The 21,221-nt window shown below is 45.6% G+C and overlaps 1 non-coding gene and 2 pseudogenes across 1 annotated transcript; all 3 read left to right on the top strand.

The window, feature by feature from the left end:
- Nucleotides 1-201: 201 nt before the first annotated feature.
- On the top strand, nt 202-382 carry LOC117968075 (U2 spliceosomal RNA; annotated as a pseudogene).
- A 7,376-nt stretch (nt 383-7,758) lies between these two features.
- On the top strand, nt 7,759-7,943 carry LOC117414632 (U2 spliceosomal RNA). The gene has a single exon (XR_004546272.1). It is a non-coding gene; the product is annotated as a U2 spliceosomal RNA (small nuclear RNA).
- A 5,690-nt stretch (nt 7,944-13,633) lies between these two features.
- On the top strand, nt 13,634-13,813 carry LOC131738531 (U2 spliceosomal RNA; annotated as a pseudogene).
- The last annotated feature ends 7,408 nt before the right edge of the window (nt 13,814-21,221 follow it).

Raw genomic sequence — 21,221 nt, 5'->3', positions numbered from 1 at the left:
GATTCGGGGGCAGGTAAAGAGGCAGATCCAAATAGAAGTGGATAGATGGGGCTTTCATGCTGCAAGAGAAAAATTGAAGAATTTAACTGATCTACAAATGTCTCTGATGTACTATGTGTTGTGAAAGATGTAAATTGCACTATAAAGCAGTATGGTTACTTTGTAGTAATGTAAAAATGTAACTATTTGATTGTAATTGTAATTGTATTGTTGTTCAATAAAAAAAAAATCTGTTCTTATCAGTTTAATATCTGATACGTCCCCTATCAGGGGACCATATATTAAATTGATTTTTGGAATCGGGAGATGGAACAGGGGCTTGCTCCGTCCACTCCACGCATCGGCCCGGTATTGCAGTACCTCTGGGAACGGTGCACACCTATCTCTAACATTGGTCAAAGTCAGATCTGGATCTCTCCTGTGAGCATTTTTGTCTACCCCTGCTGGAGGGAGAGTGCCAGTGTTGATGCAAGTTTTCCCGCCGTTTTACTTCTTTCTTTCTCTCTCTTTCTTTGATTCACATGTGGTGATGATGTAGACAGCAGCAGTTTGTTTCCTGGGAGCATGCAGCTAACCAGACAAGTGTGGTGGAACATGTCCCTATGCCAGGTCCTTCTTAGCCAGCCAGCCAGGCAGTGAGGCACAGTTGTAGTTACCCAAGGCACCTTGCACAGCATAGCAGCTTGGCATGACTATTTGTAAGACGCACTCCGCCAGTTTATGTTTTGTTTTTGGTGTTATGTGTGTGTTTTTGCTTTGTTTTGTGTTCTCCTGCTTAAATTGCACATTTCCCCTCTGGAAGCAGCAGACAGTTTTTTTTTGGAGTCTGCTTGTGCTTGAAATTTTGCACCCACCTTTGAATCCCCCTGTGCCGTCCGGGCTGGGTGGCCCCGGGCAAGGGCCAAGTCGCCATAGCTTCTCGGCCTCTTGGCTAAGATCGTTTTCATGTGGCATGACCGCAGAGAGTGATAGAAGAGAGTGATACGAGGAGGAGAGGATGGACAAGACATCTGCTAATCGGTCGGCTTCAAGGGCTGGACTATGGAACACAGTTCGGTTGAGATGGAGAGGAGATATGGGAGTGGATTTCCCAGGAAGAATAGAATTTGTGGAGAAGATTTTGATGGCGAGCCTTGGATTTGAAGCTATGGATTTCTTTTGTATCCAGATGAATTCAGCGGCAAGGTTTGTAGATGTTACTTTTGACTCTGAAGATCTTTATGACATTTTGGGATAGATACAAAGTGTACTCAATGAAAGCTCCTGTGAAGGATTATGCTGCTGAATCATTATGGAATCGCAATTTCAGAGTTATAACAGTCCACATGTTTAATCCTTATGCATCTGACTGGGATATTGAAGCTTTTCTGGGGAAATACTGCGATGTACTAGTGAGTGCAGTTTATCAGAGAGATCTATTGGGAATCTGGAATGACAAGAGACAATTCAAAGTGTTATTAAGGCAAGACGCCAAGGGTTTCGATGGGTATAGGCACCCTCTGGCAAACTTTTCTATTGGGCCCAACAGAGGCTACTTGTTTTATTCTGGCCAACCGCTATACTGCCGAAAATGCATGTCCTTTGGTCACACAGAAATGCATTGTAATCAAGTTCGTTGTAGGAACTGCGAGGAGTTGGGCCATGAAACAAAGGACTGTCCGTTTGTTAAAAAATTTAATATTTGTGGATCTGATGAGCATCTCTTTAGACAATGCCCACAGAAGAAAAGGTCCTTTGCAGAGGTGATTAGAGAGGACCAAGAAAAGGAACCAGAAAACGAGCAGCAAGATGGGGGAGAGCCAAGGGGTGGTCCCGTTGATGTAAGCGAAGCACAGGAGGAAAATGTGGCTGTGCATAAGGTGATTTCAAGTGGCAGTGGGGTTCAGTCAGAGTTAAGCAGAGTGCCTGGCCAAGAGGAAGCTCGGCAAACTGTTCAAGAGGCTGAGCGGGAGGAGATTGAGGCGAGTAGGGAAATGCTAGGAGGAAAAGGTGGAGCTGAACCAAGAAACAAGCAAGGAGGAGGGCTGGATGGATGTGGACAAGAAAAGTGGGAAAAGGAAAAAAGATTCTGGGAATGAGAGGAAGGCAGCTGAACAAAAGCTAGCAAAAGTGAAGAAAGCAAAGGAAGGGGAGGGGATAGAGCATGGAAACAGGTTTGATCGCTTACAGAATCTGCCTTTCCCTTCCTGGGAAACGTGCATCTATTTATACTGTTGTGCTGGGATTCAATTACTAATTATTCACTTGAATCCCAGCACGTGAATTAATTACGTACAACCTTGTGCGCGCATATTACTTACTTTAAATGCATGTGCAGTGATGTGCAATCCCGTGCCTAAATACAATTATACATTTTTAAATACACGTGAAACACAGACCCGTTTATATCCCGTGTACCAATGACTATACACCAACATTACCACACGCACCATACAACACAACACACAAATGCACACAGGGGCGGGGCGCATTGCCACATATACCCCCCCTTGTGCGCAGCACACATGGCCTCAACGGCCACCTCCCCCCTTAAAAACCCAGCAGTCCAGAACAAAGTCTAGGGCTGGGAAGGGAGGCTTCAGTGGGCCCATGGCTGGCAATGCTGTCAGCACCCCTGCTGGTAGTGGCATGGCTGACAGCATGCTGGTCCACTCCTGCAGCGAAATTGCTGCGGGGGATGCTGGTCTCCTGACCTCTCCCCTTTTCTTCGTAGCTGGTAGCTCCCCTTTGTGGGGCTCCGACCACAGTACTTCCGGTAGCGAAGAAGCTGCAGTGGGAGCAGGTCTCCAGACCTACCCCACGATCTCCGGCAGCGAAACTGCTGCAGTGGGAGCAGGTCTCCGGACCTCCCCCACGATCTCCGGCAGCGAAACTGCTGCAGTGGGAGCAGGTCTCCTGACCTCCCCCACCTTCTTCGTGGCCAGCAGCTCCCCTTGGTGGGGTTCCGGCCACAGTACTTCCTGCTGCGATGCGGAGCAACTGGCAGCCCCAGGCGATGCGGAGCGGCTGGCAACCCCAGGCGATGCGGAGCGGCTGGCAACCCCAGGCGATGCGGAGCGGCTGGCAACCCCAGGCGATGCGGAGCGGCTGGAAATCCCAGGCGATGCGGAGCGGCTGGAAACCCCAGGCGATGCGGAGTGGCTGGCAACCCCGGGCGAAGCGTGGCAGGCATCCTTGGGCGAAGCATGGCAGGCATCCTTGGGCGAAGCGTGGCAGGCATCCTTGGGCGAAGCGTGGCAGGCATCCTTGGGCGAAGCGTGGCAGGCATCCTTGGGCGAAGCGAGGCAGGGAGTCAGGACAAGCTGGGGTGCGGGTGTTGGCCCTCTTCTCGACCTCTGCGGCCGGGCGGTTCTTCCCCGTGCTTCCCTCAGCAGCCTATGTAAGGGCTGCCGAGGACCGCCAGCATCTAATCCTGATCCTTCTGGTGAAGGGAGAGGCAGCTCCTGCTACTCTCCCCCTGATGGTGATGGAGGCAGAGGCAGCTCCCGCTGCTCTCCTCGTGATGGTGGGGAAAGTGATACCAGCAGGCATTCATCCTCTGCTGGTGGGGGAAGTGATACCAGCAGGTATTCATCCTCTGCTGGTGGGGGAAGTGATACCAGCAGGTATTCATCCTCTGCTGGTGGACGGGAACCCAGCAGGTATTCACCCTCTGCTGGTGGACAGGGACCCAGCAGGCATTCACCCTCTGCTGGTGGATATGGCGGAGGCAGAGGCAGCTCCTGCTGCTCTGCTCCTGCCGGTGGAGGTGGCGGAGGCAGAGGCAGCTCCTGCTGCTCAGCTCCTGGCAGTGGTGGAGGCAGAGGCAGCTCCTGCTGCTCTGCTCCTAGTGGCGGAAGCGGTGGAGGTGGGAGCAGCGTGTAGTCTCCTGACGATGGAGGTGGGGAGCAGCGTGTAGTCTCCTGACGTTGCAGGGGACTGGTGTGGCTCTGCCTCTCTTGCAGGGGACTGGTGTGGCTCTGCCTCTCTTGCAGGGGACTGGTGTGGCGGCAGTGGCGATGGGGCGGATGCTGGCCACTCAGAGGGAGGCTGTGGCTGTGCTGGCTCCCTCTGCTGTAGCGGCTGGGCTGGTGTGTGCCATGCTCCCTTCAGCAGCATAAATAGAGGCTACTGGGGGACACCAGCATCCTGCCCTTCTCCCCCCCCCAGAAAAATTCAGGGGGTTGAGCTTGTAACTCCTCCCCTTCTGGCTCTTGGGACGGCAGCAGCAGGTGAACCAACAGGCATGCTTCCTCTGCTGGTGGACACTGGGACAGCAGGCCTTGTTCCTCTGCTGGTGTAGATGGGGACAGCAGGCATTGTTCTTCTGCTGGTGGAGGTGGAACCAGCAGGCATTCTCCCTCTGCTGGCAGCTTGGGTCCTAGGGCTGTGGAAGCCCCGACTTCCCTCTCTTCGGGCTGTGGACACACCGACTCCTCCCTTTTGGGCTGTGGACGCACCGACTCCTCCCTTTTGGGCTGTGGACGCACCGACTCCCCCCTCTTGAGCTTAGGACGCTCGGGCTCCTCCCACTCAGGCGTAGGACGCTCGGGCTCCTCCCACTCAGGCCCTTAGGCGGCACTCCTCCTCCCTGTCCTTCACCTCTTTATCCTCCTTCCATCCCATTTTATTTATTTATATATATATATTTTTGTAATCAATTTTTTTTTTCCCCCCAAAAAATGCGGTTCCTGCTCTGGCCTGAGTCCTGGAGGCGCTGTCGTCCCGGTTCTGACACCACGTGTCACAAAGACGGCCGGAGTGGGTGGCATCAGACCAGAAACAGGAAAATAAACAGAGAGAGATGCAGAGTTTGGTGAAGCTGAGAATGCTTTCGCTCAGCATTTAATAACTACACAGAACAGAAAATAAAAGGGTTGAACACAAAACACAGGACACGGCACTTCACGCCAAAATAAAGAGACAAACAAAACGGACTACACAGACAAACACGGTGAGCTTCTATTCTTAACAATTACTTCCATCTCCAATCCCGTTCTCCACTCACCGAACACACCACCCCGAGTGAATGAAACGTGCATCTGTTTATACTGTTGTGCTGGGATTCAATTACTAATTAATTATTCACTTGAATCCCAGCACGTGAATGAATTACGTACAACCTCGTGCGCGCATATTACTTACTTTAAATGCATGTGCAGTGATGTGCAATCCCGTGCCTAAATACAATTATACATTTTTAAATACACGTGAAACACAGACCCGTTTATATCCCGTGTACCAATGACTATACACCAACATTACCACACGCACCATACAACACAACACACAAATGCACACAGGGGCGGGGCGCATTGCCACAGGGGAATATGGATTGGGAGCAGTATAGTTTTTGTAAGGAGAGGTTAAAGGAGATTTATAGTAACAGAGTTGCTAAATTCATGTTTAGAAGCCAACTAGTCTTTTATGAGACTAATGAAAAATGTTGTCATCAGTTTTTCAAGCCTATGAGGGAGAAACAAAAGAAAAGAATGATTGAGGCATTAAGAGATAAAGATGGAAGGGAGGTATCGGATAATGAGTCTATGGTAGATAGTGCAAGTTATTTTTATGAGGAGTTGTTTTCAGAAAGGAAAATAGATGATAAAGCAGGAGATACATTTTTAAATAATTTGGGATCTAGAGTGCCGGAAAAGAGTAAAATTGAATTGGAGAAGGTTATTGAGTTGAGCGAGTTAACAGCAGCTGTAAATGAGATGAAAAACAATAAAGGGCCAGGGTCAGATGGACTGCCTAGAGAGTTTTATTGGGCTTTCTAGGACATTATTGGTCCAGTGTTTAAAGAGGTAATAAAGGAAGTGTTTGACAGAGGAGAATTGTCAAAATCAATGAAGGAAGGGATTAATTCTTTATTATATAAAAAGGGGGACATTAAGGATTTGAAAAACTGGAGGCCTGTGACCTTATTAAATGTGGATTATAAAATTTTAGCAAAGACAGTAACTAATAGGTTAAGGGGGGTGATGGGTTTCATTGTACATAAAGACCAGACATGTGGGGTAGTGGGAAGATCAGCGCAATGGAATTTGCAATTGACTAGAGATGTAATTTGGTGGGTACAGGACAGGAATATTCCATTAATTTTAGTGAGCCTTGATCAAGAAAAGGCATTTGATAGGGTCAACCACCGGTTTTTATTTAGAATTTTGGAGAGGTTAGGTTTTGGGTGTCATTTAATCAAACGGTTAGGAATAATGTATAAAGATGTAGTGAGTAAAGTCAATGTGAATGGGCACTTGGGGAAGCTAATTCAACAAAGGTCGGGGGTGAGACAGGGGTGTCCGCTATCCCCCTTACTTTATGTATTGTTCATGGAACCTTACGCTGCAGCACTGAGAGCAGATAAGGGAGTGAAGGGGTTAATTATTCCAGGGAGTGGGGGTGTGGAATTAAAAATTGCACAGTATGCAGATGACACAAGTTTATACTTAGAGTCTGATAATGATATAAGGAGAGCATTTCAGTTAATGGACTTGTTTTCTTTAGCATCAGGTTCAAAGGTAAACTTGAGTAAAACAAAAGTCATGTTCTTGGGAGCTTGGGAAAACAGGAAGGAAACACCTTTGGGATTGAACATAGTTTCAGATGGGATTTGAAGATTAGGGGTTAATTTCTATCAAAGGGGTAGTGATTTAAAGAATTGGGCAGACAAAATTGTTAAAATGAATAAAAAGTTAAATATGTGGAAAGTAAGGAAACTGACCTATATGGGGAAGGTGTTGGTTCTAAAAACAGATGTGTTACCTTCTCTGTTGTACCTAGCGTATGTATATCCGTTGCCTCCAAGATATAGGAGAAGTGTTATTCGTATGATTTGAGTTTATGTGGGGAGGGAAATATGAGTACATCAAGAGAGGGGAGATGTATAAGGCTGTGGAGAAAGGAGGGAGGGATGTTCCTCACATTCCTGTGAAATTAGATTGTTTATTTGTGGCAAATTTCTGTAAAGCTTTGCAAGGTGAATTTAAACATAATTTTCAGTTTTTTGTTAGATTATGGTTTTCATTTACAATGAGACATTTTGTTAAAATAAATAACATGGGACCAAGAGCGGAGCAATTACCAGGACATTATCAACATGCGGTGAAGTGGCTGAAGCAGAATCCAGTCTGTAAAGAGGTAGAGATCTGCACAGAGCATAAAGAACTGTATAAAGAAATCTGTGAAAGTATTTTATAATAACGAATACAGTTCAGTGACCCCTGAGACTTGGGGAAATATTCAGCCAAAGGGGCTAGATAATAACCTAAAAGATTTAAATTGGATGATGCTTCATAACAGGATGGCTGTAAGGGAGGTGTTATTCAGACATAAACTGACCAGAAATGCTTTTTGTCCTAGGGGAACATGTTTTGTGGAAGAAACACAGGAACATGTGTTTTGGGAATGTCCATTTGCAGCAACAGTATGGAATAAAACCAGAGTGATCATAGACAAGGTGGTACCAGGAACGAAGCTGTCATACGATGTAATATTGAAAGGGTTTGTGAAGAGTGCCACAAAAACAAAACAATGGCTGTTATGGTTAATTCTCAGTTTAATTAAGGTTGAATTATGGGAATGTAGAAATAAACTGATTAAAAATAACAGAGATAAAAGGGGAGGTAATAATTGAAAGTGTGTGTAGTGACATAAGGGGTAGAGTTAAAAGGGATGTGTTGAAATGGGGGTATAATTCAGCAAGAGAAAGGTGGAAGGGTTTGTTTATATTGTAATTATTGATGTATGTGACTATATATTTGGAAAATTGTTTGTATAATAAATGTGTGGAATTTTTATAATAAAAAAAATCTGTTCTTATCAGTTTAATATCTGATACGTTCCCTATCAGGGGACCATATATTAAATTGATTTTTGGAATCGGGAGATGGAACAGGGGCTTGCTCCGTCCACTCCACGCATCGGCCCGGTATTGCAGTACCTCCGCGAACAGTGCACACCTTTCTCTAACGTTGGTCAAAGTCAGATCTGGATCTCTCCTGTGAGCATTTTGTCTACCCCTGCTGGAGGGAGAGTGCCAGTGTTGATGCAAGTTTTCCCGCCGTTTTACTTCTTTTTTTCCTCTCTCTTTCACATGTGGTGATGATGTAGACAGCAGCAGTTTGTTTCCTGGGAGCATGCAGCTAACCAGACAAGTGTGGTGGAACATGTCCCTATGCCAGGTCCTTCTTAGCCAGCCAGCGAGGCACAGTTGTAGTTACCCAAGGCACCTTGCACAGCATAGCAGCTTGGCATGACTATTTGTAAGACGCACTCCGCCAGTTTATGTTTTGTTTTTGGTGTTATGTGTGTGTTTTTGCTTTGTTTTGTTTTTTTGGAGTCTGCTTGTGCTTGAAATTTTGCACCCACCTTTGAATCCCCCTGTGCCGTCCGGGCTGGGGGGCCCCGGGCAAGGGCCAAGTCGCCATCGCTTCTCGGCCTCTTGGCTCAGATCAAGTGAAGTACCTGCGTGTGGGGAATCTCTTGGTTGGAAGCGATAGCATTTGGTTGCGGAAACTTATTTGAAAATTGTATATTTTTGTGTTATATAATTTGTTTTTGTTTTGTTCCCCCAGGTTCTGGTTTGGTTCTTTGCTGTTGCTGTGAGGAGAGAGTAGGACAGGACAGAGGAAGGAAGCTGGGGGGGTAAGTCCCTTCGGGGGCTTATCTTTTTTTGGTGGCGTTTTTTTTCTTCTAATTTTGCGGTGATGGCCGCTACTAGGGTAGGGGTGCGGAGGGACCATTGTGCTAGGTTTTGTTTGAAAGAAAGTGAGCGTTTAGAGGTCACTAGAACTGATTTTTCCAAGGGGGTTTTACAGAAAGAGCTGGGCCTTAAGCCTGGTGATATCTTTTGTCTTATTAATCTTCCAGGAGGGAGGGGGTGGGATGTGAGTTCTTCTGTCATGGAATATTTTTGGAGAAGGTATGAGGAAGAGAGATATGAGGGTTTGTTGAGTGAGTTTAATGTAGAGAGGTTAAGTTACACTGGGGTGAAAACTGTGTTTGTAAAGATGTTCAATGAGCTAGTGGAAGCAGAGGATGTGGCTACTTGGTTAGCGCGTTTTTGTACAGTTAAAGGGTCACCTGTGAATGTGATGGATGCAGAGGGGATTTGGACTTGTTCCTGGAAGATTCCAGTAGTACAGAGACCAGACTATGGGGGGGGGTATGGCGGTTTGGAGCATATTCCTCAGACTATTGTGCTTGGTGAAAATAGAGGGCTGGTATACTATCAGGGTCAGCCAAAGTTGTGTAGAAACTGTGGAGAAATGGGGCACCTTTGTGAGGCTTGTAAACAGATAATATGCAAAAAGTGTAGGGGTGTCGGCCATGTCTATGCTGAATGTACGAATAAAAGGAAGTGCAATTTGTGCGGTGAAACATCTCATTTGTTTAGGAACTGCCCCAAATCATATGTTAACATGTTGAAAGAGGATTACAACAATGCAGGTGTGGCGGTGGTTAAAGATGGTGAGGTTGGGGAAAAAAGTAATACTGAGGATGTAGGGAAAGAGGTTCAGGACAAGGACAAAGTCGTTTTGAAAGGGTGTTTGGTTGAGGATTTGGTTGTGTCTTCATCAGGTGAGGAGGTGGAAGAGGATAGGGTGGAGTCAGATTCAAATTTGGGGAATGCTAAGGTGATTGGTCTTGAGGGGCAGAAGGTAATTGAGGATGAAACAGGTGCAGCTGAAAGTGAGAAGCCAGAGGCGGGGCCTGGTAGGGCGCTGGCTGGTGGAGAGTTGCAGCAGGAGGGGTGCATAATTCCCAGCAGTCCTTGTAGTACTGCAAGTGATTCATTGCTATGTTTGGAGTCCTCATTGGGGAGCGAGGATGAAAGCAGGGACTTTGAAATGAAGGAACTGGAAAATTCAACAAAAAGGAAATATGATTCTTTTGAGGAAACTGATCAGAAAAAAAATTATTGTGACTCAGGATGATGGGGTGGTGTGTTGTGATGTTGGGGTTGAGGGTGTGTCTTCCCCCTCAGGTTCAGAAAGAGAGGACTATCCTGTGAAAGAACAGGATTTAAAATGGATGTTTATTTATTTTTATTATGGTGCTTTCAGTGGCTACTATAAATGTAAGGAGTATGAAGAGCAGCTTGAGGGGTGAGGCTGTTTTGTCCTTTTTAGGCAGTCAGAATTTTGATGTGTTTATGTTACAGGACTGTGGTTTTCCTTTTAAAGGAGAATTATTTGGACATGGAAAAAAAGGAAATATGGGCCATCCTTTTGGAGTGGTCTGATGAAAATAAATCTGATGGGGTAGCCATTTTAATTAAAAATAGGAATTTGGTGGTGAAAGGGAGTACTGTGGTGAAGTCTGGGAGACTTTTAAAAGTAGACATTTGTTATATGGGGAAAGATTGTGTTTTTGTTAATGTATATGCATCACCAAATGTACATGAGCGAACTGAGTTATTCAATGATTTAAGAGGTGTTTTAGTGAGGAATAAAACAGCGGTATTAGCAGGTGATTTTAATTGTGTTCTTAGGAAGGAGGAGAAAGCACCTATAAAGGATGGCTTCAAATTGGATAAATCCTCGCTGGTACTAAACGAGATTGTTAAAGATTTTAAATTGATTGATTTATTTCGTAAGCACAAGCCTGATGATAAGGGGTTCACATGGGTGAGGGATAATGGAACACAAAGTTCGAGAATTGACTGTTTTTGTGAGTCGGCAGTGAGTCCAGTCTTCTTTTCGGATCACTTGGTTTTAAATGTAAAAATTGATTTGGTTGCATGTGTCACTTTGGGGAAGGGTGTGTGGAAGCTAAATATTTCACTGTTAGAGGATAAGGCTATAGAAGCCTTATTCCAGGTGAGGTATGAGGAATGGAGATCTCTGAAGGGGTGTTTTGAAACAGAAGGGCAGTGGTGGGAAGAAGTTAAAAAAAGGATTAAAGAATTCTTTATTATGGTGGGCAAGAGGAAGGCTGGAAAGGAAAAGAGGAAAATTGGAGGGTTAAGTAAAAGATTAAACCAATATTATTGATTGAGGGAGAGGGGTTTTGACTTTAATGAAGAAATAAATCAGGTAAAAAAAAATAATTAAAAGACATTTTTGAGAGAGAACGTAAAAAAATCATTCCAGAGTCGGGTTAAGGTGTTGGAAGAAAATGAAACATGTTCTCGTTTCTTTTACAAAAAGGTTGTTGAGGGGAGCAAAACAATGGGAGGGTTGAAGAAGGATGGTGTTGTGGTCTCAACTACTGAGGAGATGAGTTGGGTGTGGCTGAGGGGTTTTATAAAGAACTATATGGGGAGAGAGGTGGAGAAAGATAAAATGGAGGAGCTGGAGAGGGCCTTGGAGGGGAAAGTGGTTAATGGGAAACACCTGGAGGAAGATTTAACTCTAGAGGAGGTGGGGAAGGCAATGAAAAGTTCTAAAAGAGGGAAGGACCCAGGGAGTGATGGACTTCCTTTGGGGTTTTATTTGAAATTCTGGGATATTATAGCAAAGGATATTCTGTTGGTTTTTAAAGAGAGTTTGGGAAACAAGAGATCTTGCCTGAAAGTTTCAGACAAGGGATAATTCTTTGATTTAAAAAAAAACGATAAACAAGATTTGAAGAATTGGAGGCCTATTGGTCTATTGAATGTGGATTTTAAAATTTAGTAAGATTTTAACTCTTAGGATGAAAAATGTATTAGAGGAAGTGATAGACCCGGATCAGACCTGTGCTGTGCCTGGAAGGAGGATCACGGACAGTCTGGTAATGATTCGTGACACCATCTGTTACGCGAGAGACAGAAATATGAGGATCTGTTTATTAAATTTAGATTTGGATAAGGCTTACGATCGGATCTCGCACCAGTTTATGTTTCATATTCTGCTAAAGATGGGGTTTCTGGAGAGGTTTCTAGCCTGTGTGAGTCTGCTGTACAAAGGGATTGAGAGCAGGATATTGATAAATGGGGTTTTGTCAAAAACAGTTGGAATAAACTGTGGTGTTAGGCAAGGGTGTCCGTTATCCCCCTTACTGTTTATATGCTGTATGGAACCTCTAGCGCAGGTTCTGAGAAAGGAGAAAAATATCACTGGTTTTAGAATCCCAGGGAGTGGGGGGATGGAAGTCAAGTGTGCCCTTTACATGGACGATGTGAATGTTGTTTGTGTTGACGAACCATCTGTGAGTAAAGTTTTAGCTATAACAGAACAATTTTGTAAGGCTTCTGGGTCCAAGCTAAACAAAGAGAAGAGTGAAATTATGTTTTATGGGAAGTGGGATACGGCGGTCGGGAAGGACTTAAATGTAAAGAGAGACTGTATTAAAATATTGGGGGTCAATTTTGGGGCTGTAGGTGATGGAACTAAGAATTGTGAGGAGGTGGGTGGAAAGGTCAAGAAGTTGGGATACTGGAAGTTGCGGAACCTCACACTGGAAGGGAAGGTTCTGATTGTTAAAAGCTGTCATTTTGCCTATTTTGTTGTATACCTCTATGATTTTTCCTCCAGCCAAGCAGACGGTTTGTGTTCTCAGGAGAGAGCTGTTCCAGTTCTTCTGGGGATCAAAATGGGAGAGATTGAGAAGGGAGATTGTGGGTAAAGGGAAGATAAAGGGCGGTAAAGGGTTGCCAGATATATTCATGTTTTTAATGATTAAGTATGTATGTCTTCATTTTGATATGTGCGTAAATGGAGTCTGTAAGGGGGCATTTTTTGTTAGGTTTTTTTTGGGATTGTATCTCAGGAGTCTGAAAATAATTAATATCTCATTGACTGTTCCCACTGAGTTTGAGATACTGTATCACTATGCAATTATTAAAAGATTATTAAAAGACTGAGATATGGAGAAGTGTGGGAAGAATGTGTTTTTAAATAATAAAAAAAAACTGTTTTTGTACAGGAGGGAACAAATGTGTCCAGTCAAGGGTGCTATTGTTGCCGACCCAAAGGGGGTGTGGAGGAACGTGGCCCATCCTGGCCTAGTAAACCGGCATCGTGACCTGTCCTGGCTGGTGGCCCATGATATCCTGCGTGTGAGAGTAATGTTGAATGCAAGGAATCTCTCAAGAACCTGCCCCAGAGAGGGCTGTGGGGCGGAGGAGACATGCCTGCATTTGTTTCGAGAATGCCATTTTGCAACAGATCTATGGAGAGAAGTAGTAGGTTTCACTGACCTGTTTCTGGATAGTAATATCTTGGATGATATGATGGTGCTCAACGGGATAAGTAAAAAAGTTTTTCCCAAAGGACTTTGGTTCAAAATATGGGTTGTGATTACCTGTGTAAAGGATGCAATCTGGAAAGTAAGGAACTTGTTGGTGCTGCAAAATAAACTTTTGACTAATTGAAACAAAACAACTTGCGCTGTCTATTGTGAAAGATTATGTATTGCAAGATGTGTCTGCTGGAGACCTGGAGAAGGTGAAGATGGAATGGCATCTGGAACAATGGGAAGATGGGATGGATTGGGTCACCGGGCTGGCTGATGGGTCTGGGTGTGGTTTCATGGGGTCAGGGTGAAGGATGTTCTTTAAGGACATACACTTGCCTGTACAAAATGTTTTGGAACTATGTGGATGGAATGTATGTATAATTATGTAATATGTCCGTATTTAGTAATATAAAAGGATATATGGAAATGAATTGTGATTTGATATGTGCTGATTTGTCTAGAGGGTATTGTAACTGATACGGTATTGTGAATATTTAATTAATACAATAATAAAAAAGCTGTTCTTATCAGTTTAATATCTGATACGTCCCCTATCAGGGGACCATATATTAAATTGATTTTTGGAATCGGGAGATGGAACAGGGGCTTGCTCCGTCCACTCCACGCATCAGCCCGGTATTGCAGTACCTCCGGGAACGTTGCACACCTTTCTCTAACGTTGGTCAAAGTCAGATCTGGATCTCTCCTGTGAGCATTTTGTCTACCCCTGCTGGAGGGAGAGTGCCAGTGTTGATGCAAGTTTTCCCGCCGTTTTACTTTTTTTCTCTCTCTCTCTCTTTCTTTCTTTCTTTCTCTCTTTCTCTCTTTCTTTCTCTCTTTCTTTCTTGCTTTCTTTCTTTCTTTTATTCACATGTGGTGATGATGTAGACAGCAGCAGTTTGTTTCCTGGGAGCATGCAGCTAACCAGACAAGTGTGGTGGAACATGTCCCTATGCCAGGTCCTTCTTAGCCAGCCAGCCAGGCAGTGAGGCACAGTTGTAGTTACCCAAGGCACCTTGCACAGCATAGCAGTTTGGCATGACTATTTGTAAGATGCACTCCGCCAGTTTATGTTTTGTTTTTGGTGTTATGTGTGTGTTTTTGCTTTGTTTTGTGTTCTCCTGCTTAAATTGCACATTTCCCCTCTGGAAGCAGCAGACGGTTTTTTTTTGGAGTCTGCTTGTGCTTGAAATTTTGCACCCACCTTTGAATCCCCCTGTGCCGTCCGGGCTGGGTGGCCCCGGGCAAGGGCCAAGTCGCCATAGCTTCTCGGCCTCTTGGCTAAGATCGTTTTCATGTGGCATGACCGCAGAGAGTGATAGAAGAGAGTGATACGAGGAGGAGAGGATGGACAAGACATCTGCTAATCGGTCGGCTTCAAGGGCTGGACTATGGAACACAGTTCGGTTGAGATGGAGAGGAGATATGGGAGTGGATTTCCCAGGAAGAATAGAATTTGTGGAGAAGATTTTGATGGCGAGCCTTGGATTTGAAGCTATGGATTTCTTTTGTATCCAGATGAATTCAGCGGCAAGGTTTGTAGATGTTACTTTTGACTCTGAAGATCTTTATGACATTTTGGGATAGATACAAAGTGTACTCAATGAAAGCTCCTGTGAAGGATTATGCTGCTGAATCATTATGGAATCGCAATTTCAGAGTTATAACAGTCCACATGTTTAATCCTTATGCATCTGACTGGGATATTGAAGCTTTTCTGGGGAAATACTGCGATGTACTAGTGAGTGCAGTTTATCAGAGAGATCTATTGGGAATCTGGAATGACAAGAGACAATTCAAAGTGTTATTAAGGCAAGACGCCAAGGGTTTCGATGGGTATAGGCACCCTCTGGCAAACTTTTCTATTGGGCCCAACAGAGGCTACTTGTTTTATTCTGGCCAACCGCTATACTGCCGAAAATGCATGTCCTTTGGTCACACAGAAATGCATTGTAATCAAGTTCGTTGTAGGAACTGCGAGGAGTTGGGCCATGAAACAAAGGACTGTCCGTTTGTTAAAAAATTTAATATTTGTGGATCTGATGAGCATCTCTTTAGACAATGCCCACAGAAGAAAAGGTCCTTTGCAGAGGTGATTAGAGAGGACCAAGAAAAGGAACCAGAAAACGAGCAGCAAGATGGGGGAGAGCCAAGGGGTGGTCCCGTTGATGTAAGCGAAGCACAGGAGGAAAATGTGGCTGTGCATAAGGTGATTTCAAGTGGCAGTGGGGTTCAGTCAGAGTTAAGCAGAGTGCCTGGCCAAGAGGAAGCTCGGCAAACTGTTCAAGAGGCTGAGCGGGAGGAGATTGAGGCGAGTAGGGAAATGCTAGGAGGAAAAGGTGGAGCTGAACCAAGAAACAAGCAAGGAGGAGGGCTGGATGGATGTGGACAAGAAAAGTGGGAAAAGGAAAAAAGATTCTGGGAATGAGAGGAAGGCAGCTGAACAAAAGCTAGCAAAAGTGAAGAAAGCAAAGGAAGGGGAGGGGATAGAGCATGGAAACAGGTTTGATCGCTTACAGAATCTGCCTTTCCCTTCCTGGGAAACGTGCATCTATTTATACTGTTGTGCTGGGATTCAATTACTAATTATTCACTTGAATCCCAGCACGTGAATTAATTACGTACAACCTTGTGCGCGCATATTACTTACTTTAAATGCATGTGCAGTGATGTGCAATCCCGTGCCTAAATACAATTATACATTTTTAAATACACGTGAAACACAGACCCGTTTATATCCCGTGTACCAATGACTATACACCAACATTACCACACGCACCATACAACACAACACACAAATGCACACAGGGGCGGGGCGCATTGCCACATATACCCCCCCTTGTGCGCAGCACACATGGCCTCAACGGCCACCTCCCCCCTTAAAAACCCAGCAGTCCAGAACAAAGTCTCGGGCTGGGAAGGGAGGCTTCAGTGGGCCCATGGCTGGCAATGCTGTCAGCACCCCTGCTGGTAGTGGCATGGCTGACAGCATGCTGGTCCACTCCTGCAGCGAAATTGCTGCGGGGGATGCTGGTCTCCTGACCTCTCCCCTTTTCTTCGTAGCTGGTAGCTCCCCTTTGTGGGGCTCCGACCACAGTACTTCCGGTAGCGAAGAAGCTGCAGTGGGAGCAGGTCTCCAGACCTACCCCACGATCTCCGGCAGCGAAACTGCTGCAGTGGGAGCAGGTCTCCGGACCTCCCCCACGATCTCCGGCAGCGAAACTGCTGCAGTGGGAGCAGGTCTCCTGACCTCCCCCACCTTCTTCGTGGCCAGCAGCTCCCCTTGGTGGGGTTCCGGCCACAGTACTTCCTGCTGCGATGCGGAGCAACTGGCAGCCCCAGGCGATGCGGAGCGGCTGGCAACCCCAGGCGATGCGGAGCGGCTGGCAACCCCAGGCGATGCGGAGCGGCTGGCAACCCCAGGCGATGCGGAGCGGCTGGAAATCCCAGGCGATGCGGAGCGGCTGGAAACCCCAGGCGATGCGGAGTGGCTGGCAACCCCGGGCGAAGCGTGGCAGGCATCCTTGGGCGAAGCATGGCAGGCATCCTTGGGCGAAGCGTGGCAGGCATCCTTGGGCGAAGCGTGGCAGGCATCCTTGGGCGAAGCGTGGCAGGCATCCTTGGGCGAAGCGAGGCAGGGAGTCAGGACAAGCTGGGGTGCGGGTGTTGGCCCTCTTCTCGACCTCTGCGGCCGGGCGGTTCTTCCCCGTGCTTCCCTCAGCAGCCTATGTAAGGGCTGCCGAGGACCGCCAGCATCTAATCCTGATCCTTCTGGTGAAGGGAGAGGCAGCTCCTGCTACTCTCCCCCTGATGGTGATGGAGGCAGAGGCAGCTCCCGCTGCTCTCCTCGTGATGGTGGGGAAAGTGATACCAGCAGGCATTCATCCTCTGCTGGTGGGGGAAGTGATACCAGCAGGTATTCATCCTCTGCTGGTGGGGGAAGTGATACCAGCAGGTATTCATCCTCTGCTGGTGGACGGGAACCCAGCAGGTATTCACCCTCTGCTGGTGGACAGGGACCCAGCAGGCATTCACCCTCTGCTGGTGGATATGGCGGAGGCAGAGGCAGCTCCTGCTGCTCTGCTCCTGCCGGTGGAGGTGGCGGAGGCAGAGGCAGCTCCTGCTGCTCAGCTCCTGGCAGTGGTGGAGGCAGAGGCAGCTCCTGCTGCTCTGCTCCTAGTGGCGGAAGCGGTGGAGGTGGGAGCAGCGTGTAGTCTCCTGACGATGGAGGTGGGGAGCAGCGTGTAGTCTCCTGACGTTGCAGGGGACTGGTGTGGCTCTGCCTCTCTTGCAGGGGACTGGTGTGGCTCTGCCTCTCTTGCAGGGGACTGGTGTGGCGGCAGTGGCGATGGGGCGGATGCTGGCCACTCAGAGGGAGGCTGTGGCTGTGCTGGCTCCCTCTGCTGTAGCGGCTGGGCTGGTGTGTGCCATGCTCCCTTCAGCAGCATAAATAGAGGCTACTGGGGGACACCAGCATCCTGCCCTTCTCCCCCCCCCAGAAAAATTCAGGGGGTTGAGCTTGTAACTCCTCCCCTTCTGGCTCTTGGGACGGCAGCAGCAGGTGAACCAACAGGCATGCTTCCTCTGCTGGTGGACACTGGGACAGCAGGCCTTGTTCCTCTGCTGGTGTAGATGGGGACAGCAGGCATTGTTCTTCTGCTGGTGGAGGTGGAACCAGCAGGCATTCTCCCTCTGCTGGCAGCTTGGGTCCTAGGGCTGTGGAAGCCCCGACTTCCCTCTCTTCGGGCTGTGGACACACCGACTCCTCCCTTTTGGGCTGTGGACGCACCGACTCCCCCCTCTTGAGCTTAGGACGCTCGGGCTCCTCCCACTCAGGCGTAGGACGCTCGGGCTCCTCCCACTCAGGCCCTTAGGCGGCACTCCTCCTCCCTGTCCTTCACCTCTTTATCCTCCTTCCATCCCATTTTATTTATTTATATATATATATTTTTGTAATCAATTTTTTTTTTCCCCCCAAAAAATGCGGTTCCTGCTCTGGCCTGAGTCCTGGAGGCGCTGTCGTCCCGGTTCTGACACCACGTGTCACAAAGACGGCCGGAGTGGGTGGCATCAGACCAGAAACAGGAAAATAAACAGAGAGAGATGCAGAGTTTGGTGAAGCTGAGAATGCTTTCGCTCAGCATTTAATAACTACACAGAACAGAAAATAAAAGGGTTGAACACAAAACACAGGACACGGCACTTCACGCCAAAATAAAGAGACAAACAAAACGGACTACACAGACAAACACGGTGAGCTTCTATTCTTAACAATTACTTCCATCTCCAATCCCGTTCTCCACTCACCGAACACACCACCCCGAGTGAATGAAACGTGCATCTGTTTATACTGTTGTGCTGGGATTCAATTACTAATTAATTATTCACTTGAATCCCAGCACGTGAATGAATTACGTACAACCTCGTGCGCGCATATTACTTACTTTAAATGCATGTGCAGTGATGTGCAATCCCGTGCCTAAATACAATTATACATTTTTAAATACACGTGAAACACAGACCCGTTTATATCCCGTGTACCAATGACTATACACCAACATTACCACACGCACCATACAACACAACACACAAATGCACACAGGGGCGGGGCGCATTGCCACAGGGGAATATGGATTGGGAGCAGTATAGTTTTTGTAAGGAGAGGTTAAAGGAGATTTATAGTAACAGAGTTGCTAAATTCATGTTTAGAAGCCAACTAGTCTTTTATGAGACTAATGAAAAATGTTGTCATCAGTTTTTCAAGCCTATGAGGGAGAAACAAAAGAAAAGAATGATTGAGGCATTAAGAGATAAAGATGGAAGGGAGGTATCGGATAATGAGTCTATGGTAGATAGTGCAAGTTATTTTTATGAGGAGTTGTTTTCAGAAAGGAAAATAGATGATAAAGCAGGAGATACATTTTTAAATAATTTGGGATCTAGAGTGCCGGAAAAGAGTAAAATTGAATTGGAGAAGGTTATTGAGTTGAGCGAGTTAACAGCAGCTGTAAATGAGATGAAAAACAATAAAGGGCCAGGGTCAGATGGACTGCCTAGAGAGTTTTATTGGGCTTTCTAGGACATTATTGGTCCAGTGTTTAAAGAGGTAATAAAGGAAGTGTTTGACAGAGGAGAATTGTCAAAATCAATGAAGGAAGGGATTAATTCTTTATTATATAAAAAGGGGGACATTAAGGATTTGAAAAACTGGAGGCCTGTGACCTTATTAAATGTGGATTATAAAATTTTAGCAAAGACAGTAACTAATAGGTTAAGGGGGGTGATGGGTTTCATTGTACATAAAGACCAGACATGTGGGGTAGTGGGAAGATCAGCGCAATGGAATTTGCAATTGACTAGAGATGTAATTTGGTGGGTACAGGACAGGAATATTCCATTAATTTTAGTGAGCCTTGATCAAGAAAAGGCATTTGATAGGGTCAACCACCGGTTTTTATTTAGAATTTTGGAGAGGTTAGGTTTTGGGTGTCATTTAATCAAACGGTTAGGAATAATGTATAAAGATGTAGTGAGTAAAGTCAATGTGAATGGGCACTTGGGGAAGCTAATTCAACAAAGGTCGGGGGTGAGACAGGGGTGTCCGCTATCCCCCTTACTTTATGTATTGTTCATGGAACCTTACGCTGCAGCACTGAGAGCAGATAAGGGAGTGAAGGGGTTAATTATTCCAGGGAGTGGGGGTGTGGAATTAAAAATTGCACAGTATGCAGATGACACAAGTTTATACTTAGAGTCTGATAATGATATAAGGAGAGCATTTCAGTTAATGGACTTGTTTTCTTTAGCATCAGGTTCAAAGGTAAACTTGAGTAAAACAAAAGTCATGTTCTTGGGAGCTTGGGAAAACAGGAAGGAAACACCTTTGGGATTGAACATAGTTTCAGATGGGATTTGAAGATTAGGGGTTAATTTCTATCAAAGGGGTAGTGATTTAAAGAATTGGGCAGACAAAATTGTTAAAATGAATAAAAAGTTAAATATGTGGAAAGTAAGGAAACTGACCTATATGGGGAAGGTGTTGGTTCTAAAAACAGATGTGTTACCTTCTCTGTTGTACCTAGCGTATGTATATCCGTTGCCTCCAAGATATAGGAGAAGTGTTATTCGTATGATTTGAGTTTATGTGGGGAGGGAAATATGAGTACATCAAGAGAGGGGAGATGTATAAGGCTGTGGAGAAAGGAGGGAGGGATGTTCCTCACATTCCTGTGAAATTAGATTGTTTATTTGTGGCAAATTTATGTAAAGCTTTGCAAGGTGAATTTAAACATAATTTTCAGTTTTTTGTTAGATTATGGTTTTCATTTACAATGAGACATTTTGTTAAAATAAATAACATGGGACCAAGAGCGGAGCAATTACCAGGACATTATCAACATGCGGTGAAGTGGCTGAAGCAGAATCCAGTCTGTAAAGAGGTAGAGATCTGCACAGAGCATAAAGAACTGTATAAAGAAATCTGTGAAAGTATTTTATAATAACGAATACAGTTCAGTGACCCCTGAGACTTGGGGAAATATTCAGCCAAAGGGGCTAGATAATAACCTAAAAGATTTAAATTGGATGATGCTTCATAACAGGATGGCTGTAAGGGAGGTGTTATTCAGACATAAACTGACCAGAAATGCTTTTTGTCCTAGGGGAACATGTTTTGTGGAAGAAACACAGGAACATGTGTTTTGGGAATGTCCATTTGCAGCAACAGTATGGAATAAAACCAGAGTGATCATAGACAAGGTGGTACCAGGAACGAAGCTGTCATACGATGTAATATTGAAAGGGTTTGTGAAGAGTGCCACAAAAACAAAACAATGGCTGTTATGGTTAATTCTCAGTTTAATTAAGGTTGAATTATGGGAATGTAGAAATAAACTGATTAAAAATAACAGAGATAAAAGGGGAGGTAATAATTGAAAGTGTGTGTAGTGACATAAGGGGTAGAGTTAAAAGGGATGTGTTGAAATGGGGGTATAATTCAGCAAGAGAAAGGTGGAAGGGTTTGTTTATATTGTAATTATTGATGTATGTGACTATATATTTGGAAAATTGTTTGTATA

Source organism: Acipenser ruthenus, chromosome 10, assembly GCF_902713425.1.
Source record: "Acipenser ruthenus chromosome 10, fAciRut3.2 maternal haplotype, whole genome shotgun sequence".
NCBI classification, from domain to species: domain Eukaryota; kingdom Metazoa; phylum Chordata; class Actinopteri; order Acipenseriformes; family Acipenseridae; genus Acipenser; species Acipenser ruthenus.
This window is presented reverse-complemented; position numbering and strand designations above follow the sequence as displayed.